Raw genomic sequence first — 14,148 nt, 5'->3', positions numbered from 1 at the left:
ACCACTCAGCCATATTCCCAGCCCTATACGGCTCTTCAGAGTCTCATGTTGAGTGAAGTGAGCCAGAAACCAAATGTATTATTTATATGTGTAACATTTGTAAAAATAATTCTATGTATATAAAGTTCAAAACCCAGCAAAGTTAATTGGAGCTGATAAAGTCAGGATAGTGCTTAATTGTAGGTACTGACCTAGAGAGGATAAAAAGGGATTCTAGAGTGTCTTGTATGTGTGTGTAGGCATGTGTGCCATGGCACATGTGTGAGGTCAGGGGACAACTTTGTGGAGTTTGTTCTTTCCTTCCATCTTTGCATGGATTCCAGGGATCAAACTCAGGTCATCAGGATTACATTGTGGGGCAGCAAGGACCTTTGCCCTGGAGACATCTTGCCATCACCCCCACCCCCGACCCACCCACACATACACTTGTTTTCTTGATGATGGCCATCCTGACTGGGGTGAGATATAATCTCAGTGCAGTTTTAATCTGCAATTCCATGATGGCCAAGCTAGTGAACATTTTTTTTCAAGTATTTGTTGGCTATTTGCATTTCTTTTGAGATATTTTTTGTTTAGGTTCTTTTTAAAATATTCATTTGCCCATCTAATTATCGGATTTTTGTGTTTAATTTTTTTGAGTTCTTGAGGCATCCATTTTAACATATTTATCAATAACAAGTCCTTCTTCTGTTAGAAAAACATACTAAAATATTAATAAGTAAAGTGACATGACATGAGATTTCCTTTGAAAGTTTCAGAAAAACAATTGAGTTTGGGCTAGATGAAACAAAAATAATAATTTTGAGGTGAATCATTTTGAAGCTTATATGATGGGTATCTGAGGGTTTATGATTGTTTCTGGTAACTGAATCGTTTTTATAACAAAAAGTTTTAAAACTTTAGGTGAAATTTTAATTTGAGTTAGGAGACATAAATACTCAAAAGTTACAAATAAAACAGCAAGGGTGCCTTAGCATCTATCCTGCCCCCACCCCAGCCTCTTCCCTGCCTTCCATTGCAAAGCTACAAAGAGAAAAGCTGACATTGCTGAACCCACCGGCAGTAGGCCCAGCCACATGACCCAACACTGATTCACAATGTAATCACCAGAAAGTGTTTGAAAAGCCCACTGGTGCCTGCCTTCTACCTCCCTTCTCAAAAATAATATTGTTTACTTGGCTTAAGATATGTAGCCTGGCACTGAAAGGCATAATTCTGCTTAGATACATAAACATTACAAATAAAAATTAACAAGAAATACCTAATGGCCTGTGCACTAAGAGGCTAGTCTGCTCTATGCGGTTAGGTCCAGTCCAGCCCGGCTTACATAACAAGTAAGGAAAAACAACGCAGTGCCGTCTGTTTTTCACCTGTTAGACTGATATAGACTGTATAGCATTAAGTGCCTACACCAGAAAATTGGAAACATCTCATATAAATAAATTAATGATGCACCTAAAAGCCTTGGAAAACCAAGAACAAAGAATATCTAAAAAGAGTAGTTGGGAAGAGATGAAGAAATCAAGGCTAAAATTAGTGAAAATAAATGAAGAAAACAATACAAAGAATCAATTAAATGAAGAGTTGGTTCTTTGAGAAGATTAGCAAGATTGACAAACCTTTAACCAAATCAACCCAAAGAAAGAGAGGACCCAAATTTACAAACTCAGAGATGGAAAGGGAGACATTACAAAAGACACAGATGAAATTCAGAAAACCATAAGGACATAATTGAAACACCTATATCTAGATATAGGTGATTCTGCATACATAAATCAATAAATGTAATCCGCCATATAAACAGACTCAAAATCAGAAACCACATGATCATTTAATTAGATGCAGAAAAGTCCTTTGACAAAATCAAACATCCATTCATGATAAAAGTCATGGAGAATCTAGGGATACAAGGATATGTCTCAGTATAATAAAGGCAATATATCGTGGTCCCACATCATACTAAATGGAAAAAATACTGAAAGCATTCCCATTAAAATCAGGAACAAGATGGGGATTTCCACCCTCCATTTCTGTTCAGTACAGTACTTGAAGTCTTAGCTACAGCAATAAGATAAATTAAGAGGATAAAGGGGATATAAATTGGAAAAGAAGAAATCAAAGTATCTTCATTTGCAGATGATTTCATTCTGTAGATAAAATACCCTAAAGACTCCACAAGAAAACTCTTAGAGCTGATAAATACATTTAGCAAAGTAGCAAGATATAAAATTAATACCCCACATCAATTGCCCTACTATATAGCAGCAACAAACATATGGAGAAAGAAATACAATTCTATTCACAATAGCCTCAAAATCCATAAAATACCTTGAAGTAAATCTAAAAAAAGAAGTGAAGGACTTTTACAATAAAAAATTTTTAGGCTGTAAGACATTTAAGAAAGGAACTGAAGAAAATGCCAGAAGATGGAATGACCTCCCATAATCAAAGATCAGTAGCATTAATATTGTGAAAATGGCCGCCCTTCCAAAAGCAATCTACAAAGTCAGTGCAACACCCATTAAAATTCCAACACAATTCTTCACAGAAATTGAAAAAATAATTCCAAATTTCAGGGTAGTCAAAATAATCCTGAACAATAAAAGAACTGCTGAAGGCATTGGCATCTCTGGTCTCAAATTATACCACAGAGCTGTAGTAATGGCATAAAAACACATACATTAATCACCTGATTTTTGACAAAGTAGCCACAAATACACACAGCATGTTCAACAAATGATGCAAGTCAAACTGAAAAAAGGGCATGTAGAAGAATGAAACTAGATCCTGGTCTCTCACCATGCACAAAACTCAACTCCAGGGGCTGGAGAGATGGCTCAGTGGTTAAGAATACTGGTTGTTCTTGCAGAAGACCCAGGTTCGAATCCCAGCACCCACATGGCAGCTAACAACTGTTCGTAATTCCAGTCCCAGGGGATCCAGCAGCCTCTTCTGACCTCCGCGGGCATTGCACAACACAGGTGCACTTACCTACATGCAGGCAATACACACATACACATAAAAAAATTAACAAAAAAAATTCAACTCCAAATGGATCAAGGACCTTAAGATCTGATACCCTGAATCAGATAGAGGAGAAAGTAGGGACTATATTGGAATTTATAGGCACAGGACATGACTTTCTGAATAGGATTTCTACAGCACATGCTTTAAGTCTAACAATTGACAAATGGGACCACATGAAACTTTTTGCTTCTGTATATCAAAGGACACCACCATTCAGGTGAAGAAGCAACCAACAGAATGGGAAAAAAATCCTCCCTATCTGTACTTCTGACAGAGGATTAGTATTTAGAATATACAAAGAACTCAAAAAACTAAATATCAAAAAAGCCAAACAATTAAGATGTTGGACAAGCAGCTGAATAGGGAGTTCTCTAAGATGAAACACAAATGGCCAAGGAATACATAAAAAATGTTCAACATTAGCCATCAGGAAAATGCAGGCTAAAACCACTCAGAATGGCTATGTGCCAAAAACCAAAATGACAAATGCTGGTGAGGATGTGGGGAAAGGGGAACTCTCCTCCACTGATGGTGGGAGTGCAAACTGCTGCAGCCACCACAGAAATCAGTGTGAAGTTTCCTCAAAAAGCTAGAAATTGATCTACCATTTGATCCAGGCATATCACTCTTGGTCATATACCCCAAAGACTATACTAAAGAAAAATGCGTTCATTCATGTTCATTGCTGCCTTTTTCATAATGGCCAGAAATTGGAAACAACCTAGTGGTCCATCAGCTGATGGTAATGAAGGTGTGGTACGTATACACAATGAAATATTATTTCATATTTGGTTCTTAAAAAAACCAAAATTAATTAATGAAATTTACAGGTAAATGGATGGAACTGAAAGAAATAATGCTGAGTGAGGTAACCCAGACCCAGAAAGGACAAATGCCACATGTTCTCTCTGGCTATTGCCCCTGCTCTTGGTTACCACCAGACTCTAACAGGTAAGACCTTATTGATGAAGATACATGAGCTGTAGAACAAACAAGAAGAAATCAAGCTGGTGCTGACTTCAGAGCCTCATCTCTACTGGCTAGTAAAGTGCCTAGAGGTGACAGTAGAGCCTCATCTTTACTATGAAGTGCTGGAAGATGCTATTCATGCTACCAGAAGGAAAAAAATAATCAACTTTATCCAGCAGTGACTCCTGTGAACTACAACAGCAATTGACCTGGCAAGATATGCCTACCAGTGTAATAGTGGCACAAATATAATGGGAGTAACCAACCACTTTCTAACTGGCTTTAAGGTCCACTTCGTAGGATAGACTACGTGCCTGACATTGACACCAGGCTAAGGAACCTAAAGGTCATAGGGGAGAACCCAATACTAGTTTTCTTAAATAGTTACTAAGTAGTTATAGTATTAAACTGATTCCAAATGACCTACTGTCATGCCCATAGATAAATACATCTCTCAACTATCACCAGAGAAGTTTCCTTATGCAGAAGATGGTGATTAATACAGAAACTGAAACTGGCCAGTGCGCTGCAGAGTGCTTATCCCTGAATAGGACACATTAAACTTCTGCCTCCCAAAGCTCAGGGATCATTGCAGAACAGGGGGCAGAAAGATTTTAAGAACCAGAGGTGGTAGATGACCACAAGGAAACAGAGTTTTCCAGACAGCTGGCCAGTTACTTACATGAACTTATAGCAATGGTGACAGCATGCACAAGTCCTATGTAAGTTTAAACCAAACAATATCCCAGCATAGGCATGAGGAAGCAGGTAGGAAACCCCAACCCCATCTAAGGAACTTTCGGCAACTGATGTCTACTGGGAGGGGAAGAGTCAAGCCTCATTTAAGGGTGTGATTCTTGGTAAGTTAACCAGGCTCCAGTGGATGGACCCACACTGAAGGACAAATTAGACTCTGTAGGCCTTCTTATATATAACAGAGTACATTAAATTGGGGGGGGCAGGGGGGCAATAAGGAGCAGTGTAGTTAGGGGAGGGGATCCAAATACCATCAAATTATATTGTTGAAAATCTCAAAAATTCAATAAAAATGTTAAAAAATTAAATAAATATGGGCATTAATAGAACTAGGGATGTCAAGACATTTGTTTGGGAAAGCAGACAAATACTTCAATTTGGGATTTTGATTTCTGTTGCTTCACAATTGAAGACAGTTTTTTATTGCCTCCAAATCCAAACTCTGGATATTAATGCATGCATTTATACCAAAAATTCATAATTTTATCAAGTATAAATCCAAGAACTCAACGGGAAGGCTATAGAGGATGACACTTGGCCTCAGCTTCAAGGAAGAATCACTTAATGCAGAGATGCAAAGGCAGACAAGATGAAAAGTAGTTGAGCTAGAGGCCCCAGCTTCCCCAGCTGCCCCAGATTCCTCAGCTGCCCCAGCTGCTTCAGCTGCTTGCTAGATAATTGGAAGTCTGATAATAAGTCTGTAAAAATTGGAAAGTGGATGAGTTCACTGTGAAAATCATTTTGGATGATTCTGCCAAAAGATACTTCTGAAAAAGTATGTGGAGAATTTTGGTCTAGCTGATAGTCTACCGTCTACTCCATGTCCTGTTTTTAGCCCTTTGTGGCTTGATGTAGGATTTTATGGGCCCCTTTCCACTGTGTTAGCCAGGTTTGGCTTTGTGAATCATAGTCCACTTGTGATGACAAGGATTTAGACTACTTATACCTCACATTGAGGGAGGATAGCATAAGGATCTCAGAGTTGGGGCTCAAGGGGGACACTGAGGCAGACTGTCCTTTTGAGTAAGAGATTTATTGAAAGAATTAGTAACAGCATGGAAGGCCAGCATGGCAGGGGCTCTGAGGAGAGTTCAGGCCCACAAGGTTGAGTGGGGTCCCATCTCACAGGTTCCAGGAAGAGGTGAAGTCCCATGCTACATCGTTGATGAGTAGCCCATTAATACATGCCTATAGTCAGGCTGCCTCTGATTCCTGGGTGGCAGGGGAAGGGGCAAAGTTTTTGTCCTTTAGTTTATATGTGTCCATCATAAGGACGTGCCTCCTGCAGTCTCAATTGCTTGGGGTCTCAGTAAACTCCCTTCGGAGAAATGAGAATCCCAGATTCACAGACAGACTCTTCTCAGCAAGGTGCACAGTAGTTCTATGTAACAGTGAGAACTCCAGAGTCAACTCTGAGGGTAGAAAGGGAAAGAGACTTTTGTAGTTAAACATGACCTGGGTAGGCCCTGATCCAAATCTAACAGGCAGAAAGACATGGGGGAATTATAGAGACACAGGAAGGGAAAGGAATCCCTCACCCAGGACCTGGTTGAAGCCTCTTACCAGTTGAGAATCAAGAATTCCAACACAATTGGGGAGCTGGTGAGATGACTCAGCAGTTAAGAGCACTAGCTGCTCTTGCGAAGGACCCAGGTTCAGTTTCCAGCACCCACATAGTTAATAGCTACAATCAACAGACCAATGGTGTATTGTTGTCTACATGTGCTTATGTTTTTTATATTGTTTATTATACTGTTTACTTGGTACTAAATTTGCTTATAAATGAATGCTCATATAAATTAAAACTCAAATTCTATAACAAAAAGCCCCAGATCCAGAAGCCTCAACAGGCTAACCTTGGCTACCTACCCCAATATACCAATTAAAGAAACAATAATGATGAAGGTCAAAGGGGGGAGATTTGTTCAATGCATCCACATAGAGGGAGCAAATAGAGGAGTCTGATGGCCCAGCTCCATATCTAGGATACTAACATGGGTACTGAATTTAAAAAGAAAAAACAGCAACAACAACAAGAGAGAATGAGAGATATACATAACTGAACAGTCTTGGTGAGGACATTACCTGGTTGGTCCCTGTCACAGTTCTCGGCTCTCAGGAGATGACTGCTCTTACTCCAGGGTACAACCTTGTGCTTCTCCTGGATGATTGTCTTTTCTGGGGCCTGGTCTTGCTAGGTTCCACTGTTCTTGAAATCCAAGGGCTGGAAAGATGACTTATTTTTGTGTTTTCAGGTTTCCTCGAGTAGTTAATGTTTACCTACAAACGTAAGCCAGTAACTCAAAGGAAAGGAGATAGGCATAAAACAAAGGCAGAAATGCCACTTTTATCCTGGCATTTGGTGAGTTCAAAGGAGAAATTATGTTTTTTGTTTGTTTTTTAACAAAAGCAGTTTCGGAGGCTGAAGAGATGTCTCTCCACTGTGCGGAAGGCTCAGCTGTTAAGAGCACTGACTTCTCTTGCAGAGGACCGAGTTCAGTTCCCAGCACCCACATGACAGCTAACAACCATCTGTAACTTGAGTTCCAGGGGATCCAATGCCCTCTTTTAGCCTCCACACACATTTCATAACATGGATGCACTTACATACATGCAAAGCACTCATACACATAATAAATAAATAATTTTTTTTCAAAAAACAGTTTTTAAGTGAGTGTTATAAAAAGACTTAAATATTTAATAAATTGATTAATTTTCTCTTGTTAAAGGGAAAAAGAAGTCCCCAGGAATATAATGTGACTTTGCTGTTTCAGACATAGCTTTCTGTTCCCACTGAATTAGGAAGTCTTTTTCATTTATTTTATTTTATTTTCATTTATTTATACATGTTTTGCCTGCATGTATGTAAGTGCACCCATGAGTGCAATGCTTGCCGAGGCCAGAAGAGAGTTCCTGATCCCCTGGAACCGGAGTTACGGATGGCTGTTATCCACTATGTGGGTGCTGAACTTGGGTCCTCTGCAAGAGTAGCTGGTGCTCTTAACTGCTGAGCCATCTCTCTGGCCCTATAAAGTTGTTTTATTTAGGGAAAAAGGTTTTCTAAATTTTATAAAGAAAAAGAAGACATAGAGGAGCGATCAAGTAAGAAAAATACAGAAAGCTACAGATATTTATTTATTTATTTATTTATTTATTTATTTATTTATTTTGTCTTTTTGAGACAGGGTCTCCCTGTAGCCCCAGCTGTCCTGGAGCTCACTATGTAGACCAGGCTGACCTTGAACTCACAAAGATCCGCCTGCCTCTGCCTTCCAAGTGCTGGGATTAAAGGCGTGTGCCACCATGCCTCGCCCCAGATATTTATTTTTGTAAATAAAAAAGTTTAGAAGGGAGAAACAGAAATTCTTTTAAACAAATAGAATTTTAGATGATAGCTTTGTCATAAAAAAAAGATTACTTCAAAGTTGGGGGAAAAAAGGGCAAAATCAGAAATCTTAAGCATGTCACAGAGGCTCCGATAAGTAACAAAAGGCTTCTGGAATAAGCAATGGAAGTCCAAACATTCCAAGTTAACTTTTAAATTTGTCTTTTAGGGTTATCAACAACAGAAATAAAAAGTTAAATAAAATAGAGGCAGGCCAAAAGGCCCAGGAGATGATTACAGGCAAAGGAACAAGCCCATTTAATAGAATAGCTTTAGCCCTGGGGAATGATGAATTTCCCCAGGCAGATAAAAACCTGCTACCTTAGAGAAACCTCAGGCAGAGGTTTGCCACAGCCATGGGAAACCAGGGCCCTGGAAAACAACTGCCCTCAGTGGGAGTCTAAGAAACAGGGCTTTGCCCCTCTGTAAAGAGGGAAACCAAGAGATGAAAGCCTACCCTGCCAAGAGAGGATGGACCTTCAGCTCCAGTGACGGCTACACTTAGAGACTGATGTGCCCAAGTCTCTTGGTGAAAACGTCACTCAAAAGACCTCAGATAACCATCAGGTACTCTCCTGTGATTCTTGACAACACAGATAAAAGTGCTAAGTTTCTTTTTAATATGGGGAGTTTGTTCCTTGTCTGAATTGATAATGCAGGACCACTTTCAAAACAAATTTGTGTACAAACCAATGTTGACAGGAATATCTACAAGCAACAAAAAGACAAGGTATAACATTGGGACCTGACCTAACAGTCCAGCTAGACTGTACAAAATAGAACAGCTTGCAGTAATTCTAAGATTACAGACAATAATAAGTAATAATAAGTCCAATAACTGTCTCAAAATGAAGTGTAAGCCCACCTTATATAGAAACAGAGGATGAATGGGTCACTCAGTGAAGGTATAGCTAATAAGTCAGTAAGATTCTGTTGACCAAAACAGATTTTTTTTAAATGAAGGTACTTCATGACATGTCACCTAGGAAGAGAAGCAGTAACTTCTCCAGTCACTTGTGCCTTGTCGGGGAGGAGGACTGTAAAATTCACAATCCAGAATTATGAGGACTTGTCTCTGAAATAAGGTTGTAGAGTTGAGCCACCACCTTTCTTTACCCTTGGACAAAGGATAGACAGAGTCTGAGGAAAAGATTAACAACTGGATTTACTCAAACGCTTCCCTGTCAACGATATAAATACTCTGTGATTTTTGCTAGTGCCTCCCCAGAATGAATAGAGGCCTACCTGACCCTGAACAAAAGAGCTCAAGAAGTTATTCTCTAGAATAAAATTTCTCCTTTCTGAGTTTCTACATCCTCAGGAACATCTTACAGACAAAGTTGTTTATACCTGAGAATCATTAAAAGACTTTAATGTTCTCATCGAACCAACAAAATATGAAGTCTTCTTAAGTAAAAAGACAAGTTCCATTTCTACAGCTATTAGTAGTTTTGCCTTACTCTGTTTTTTGGTTTTATCATTATTTTTCTTTTATACTGTTGTTGACAGAACACATACTCAATGCCTACAACCTCGCGCTATTTTGCTTCTAATTTTCGCTACCATTAGATCGCTGCTTAAAACTGTTCTTTTACGTTTGTCAAAGACTGCAACTGTTGATATCCTCTTTATAGCCTGAGGATCTCACACATAAACTGAAAAGTTAAAATGATGTGGGCTGTCTACAAGACCTCATGGCTCTTACTAGTCTGAGAGCAACACAAGGGGAGCCTGTGTACATATAACTACATATTGCCAGGACAGTGTGTCCTCAGTTCTCCGAAGTTTACATGCCCAAATTAAATCCCTGCCATATTCTGCCTTAAGTTTTATTATTTACTAAATTCCCATTAACTGATGGCCCTCCAGTCTTCAGTCTCTGCTCTCATGCTTCTCCTCTAGATTACACATTGAGACTCTTGATCTCTGTGTAGGTAGCACCTGTGTCCTTGCTTAGTACTGAAGTTAGAACAGAAAATGAATCTTGAGTCTTCATCCACTGTGCTGGATAGCTTTAGTGTCAACTTGACACACCTGGGTTGAGGGAGACTCAATCGGGGAACTGCCTCCACTGGACTGGTCTGTGGTCATGTCTGTGGGGCATCTTCTTGATTACTGAGTGATGTGGGAGGGCCCAGCCCACTGTGGGTGGTGCCACCCCTGGGCAGGTGGGCCTGTGTTGCATAAGAAAGCAGGCTGAGCAGGGGCCAAGGGAGCAAGCCTGTAAAGCAGCGTTCCTCCGTGGCCTGTGCTTCAGCTCCTGCCTCCAGGTTCCTGCCCTGAGTTCCTACCTTGGGCTCCCTGATGAACTGCGTGTGACCTGGGAGATGTAAGACAAATAAACCCTTTCCTCCCCAAGTTGGTACTGGTCAGAGTGTTTTGTCACAGCAATGAAGAACAAACCATGACATCGACCCTTAAGATTAAGGGATCAAAGTCTCAGAGGGAAATTTGAGACAAGATGGAAAGGAAAGTTAAGATGACATGGGAAGGGAAAAGAATCTCTTGCCCAGGGCTCTGGTTGAAGCCGCTAACCAACTGAGAATCAAAAATTCAACATAATGAAGTTGCTTAAAGCTTTTCTCCCTTCCAAGCTGTAAACCTGTAATTTTTCAGGACTCTTGCTAGAAACCCTATTTAGGTAAAGGATATGTCCTACTCCCCTGTGTAACCCTAGTAGATCCTAGTTTTATTTTATCAGATTGTAATCCATCCAAGACCCACCTGGAGCCACTTATCAAAAATAGAGAAAAGGAAAATTTCTGTTTTTAAATTTTTTGTATACGCCTGAGTCTTTTGCATGCATGTATCTAAGCACAATGCCAGCAGAGGCCAGAAAAGGGCTTCAGGTGCCCTGGAACTGGAATTACTGACCGGTCCCAGGTCCTTTGCAAGAACAGCCAGTATTCTTAACCACTGAGCCATCTCTCCAGCCCCAAAGGAAAGTCTCTTAGCAGCCCTTTGTGAGATGTAACTTGACAGCACCCAAATGGCATATACTTCTACTGCTGAGACAGCTGTAGCTCTCTTTTGAGGAGCCTACACCCACACTTGGCTATGTCTTATTTTTTTCCCTGAGAGTCTCTCTTTTCCTTAACTCCCAAGCTTAAAAATCCATGTGAAAAATGTCTTTTCGAAAGGTGGGCATGGTGACATATGCCTTTAATCCCAGGACTCTAGCCAGGAACAAGCAGATCCCTGTGAGATCAAGGCCAGTCTTGTCTACATAGCCAGTTTCAGGTCAGTTGGGGCTACAAGGGCACCCTATCGTTACAAAAAAGTCTTTGGGGACTGGAGAAATGGCTCAGTAGCAGTTAAGAGTGTGTACTGCTCTTGCAGAAGACCTGAGTTCAGTTCCCAGCACACACAGGCAGCTCACAACTGCCTGTAACTCCAATTTCAAGGAATCCAAAGTCCTCTTCTGGCCTCTGTAGGTATCTGCACTCACTATGCAGCCCCTCACATAAACATAATTTTAAAACATAAAAATAAAAATTTTAAATTAGATAAAATGTTTTTAGATAAACTATCTCACTGAGAAGCCCAAACCCACCCTTGGGTTTGTCTTTCTGTGACTCTCTGCTAAGGAAGCCTATTTAGAGCAGTGTCCCTGCTGCCACTGACAACATATGTGGAAAATACATATCTACAGTGATAGACCCTGATGATGCGCAGCAGCTGTCCTACATACAGCCTTAGAAGACTTCATGGTAAATACACCCTGAAGCTGACCTTCCCCAGTAGGAGAACAAAGCAGCAGCAGAAAGATGAGCTCAGCAGTCCACTGATATGTTTTTTGACCACTGCAGGACACTGGTCATGGATGCATATGAACCTGAAATATCCAGACTTTATGATAGTCTCCCCATAGAAAGAAAAATTAAAAACCAATTCCAAAAGCAGCTCTCTCTCTCCTGGATCCTATTAATCAGTAGGTAGAGGGAAGAAGCAGAAAAGGGAAAATGGATGATACATTAGATATTTAAATTATGTCTGTTTTGTCCTGAAAATTTATCCCACTCTGGATAAACAGTATTTTCTAGCACATACATGAATGGCTGCAGCTTTCATGGCTATGTGCAGCTTTCATGGTCTGCTGATTGTGGGTTGGTTGGTTGCTTGCTTGATTTTTCTGGAGAAACAATTTTTAAACATTTTTTATTATGTTCATCCCTACTGCTGAAGACATAACATACTTCAGACACAGGATCTGGAGCAATGGAGCTGGAACTGACCTGAAAGCCACATCCCCTGAAGGCTGGCTCTCATAGATTTAGAGAGCACTCTGCAAGATGCTAAGGAAGAACATCAATTGACGGTCCAACACCAGCTTCAAGACCAAATAACACCAATGACTGTATAGCGTATGACTTTGGTGCAGTGGTGGCACTTTTATCTTGGGGGCAATCAACAGCCATCTAACTGGACTAAAAGCCCACTCAATGGGAAAAAAAAAACCCATGTGTGGTACTGTAAACATAGCCAAATATACATGGCTGGAGAGGTAATAGATTTTAGAGAAAACCCCCAAACTGTCACATCCCTAGACTAATGTAATTTCTTACTATGTGCAAAATGTGGATCTTTATATTTACAGATAAATATTCCACCCACCACTCATCAGAGAAGCTTCTTTTTGCACCAGACAGAGACTATTGCAGAGTACCACAACTGGTCACACACAGACATTGTGAATTGCCCAAGTCTAAGTGGCACATCTACAATGCGACCTCTACACTTAAGACTCACAGAACATAGAATAGGGGTAAAGATGGCAATAATGACAATCTCAATTTTCATTAATGAAGCTCCTTCATGCAACAAAGTGCCAGGGACACAGAAGGTCACAAATGGCCAAAGTGTAGAGACTAAGAGTCTTCAGAATGCTGGTCCTTGGAAGGACTCCAATATTAAACTATACCCACCCAGGGCTCAAGAACCATTGTGGAGGAGGGGGTGGAAAGATTGTAAGAGCCAGGGAGGAGATGCATGACCACATGGAAATAATGTCCTATAAACTCCTGGGACCCTGCCCATATGAGCCTACAGCAATGGTGTCAGCAAGCACAGGACTCATGAAAACTAAAACAGACAAAAACCCACCATCGAAGTGGAGAAGTGGACGGCTGACCCCAGTCTTAGCTGAAGAAATATTGGCAACTGATTACTGCTAGGCGAGGAAGAGCTGATCTTCCTAAAGCGAGAGACTCTAGATAGACTGACTAGACCTCAAAAGATGAACTTGCAGTGAGGGACACTAACTCAATGACAGAATGTATGAATTCCAGTGGGGGGTGCTATGGAAGGGTGCCAGTGGGCACGGGGATATAAAGATGATTGATTGAGATGTTCTGTATGAAATAAACAAAAATTCAATTAAAAACATTTTTATTATATTCATTTAATGTGTATATGTATGCAAGTGTGCACAAGTGTGTAGAGGTCACAGGACAATTTTCAGAAGTTGATTCTTTCCCTTCATCATGATCCCAGAGATCAAACTAAGGTCATTAGGCTTGATAGCAGGTACCTCTACCCACTGAGCCATCTTGCCAGCCCTGAAGAAGCATTTTAGCTAATTTTTTTCCTTGGTGTGTAGCAGCACTTTATATAGTATAACTTTGTGCTATGCAATATTCGAAGGCTTAACAATACTCAGTTTTTGAGTATTGTTAATCCTGCCAGGCTCATTGACTATATTAATCCCTGTTTCAACAACTGTTCTCTGACAAATTCGGGGTAACTTATATAAGATAGCTTTCCTTTACACATAATTGGTATGATCGTGTGTGTCTATATATGAAAAGAAAAGAATTTTTAAACCTCTTAATTTATGTGAAACAGACATGTTCCATTTTGTGCTCTTAACCAATCAAAACATCCAATGGCATTTGCATCTTATTTGCTTTTTGTTTCCACAAGGATGTCCTATTTATGTGTCTGTGCCCCCTTTTGATTGCAATTTTCAAAATTTTTTTCCAGTAAAAGAAAATGTGACTTAAAAAAAAAAT

The sequence above is a fragment of the Nannospalax galili genome, unplaced genomic scaffold (genome assembly GCF_000622305.1).
Source record: "Nannospalax galili isolate Female #2095 unplaced genomic scaffold, S.galili_v1.0 scaffold805, whole genome shotgun sequence".
Classification (NCBI taxonomy): domain Eukaryota; kingdom Metazoa; phylum Chordata; class Mammalia; order Rodentia; family Spalacidae; genus Nannospalax; species Nannospalax galili.
This window is presented reverse-complemented; position numbering follows the sequence as displayed.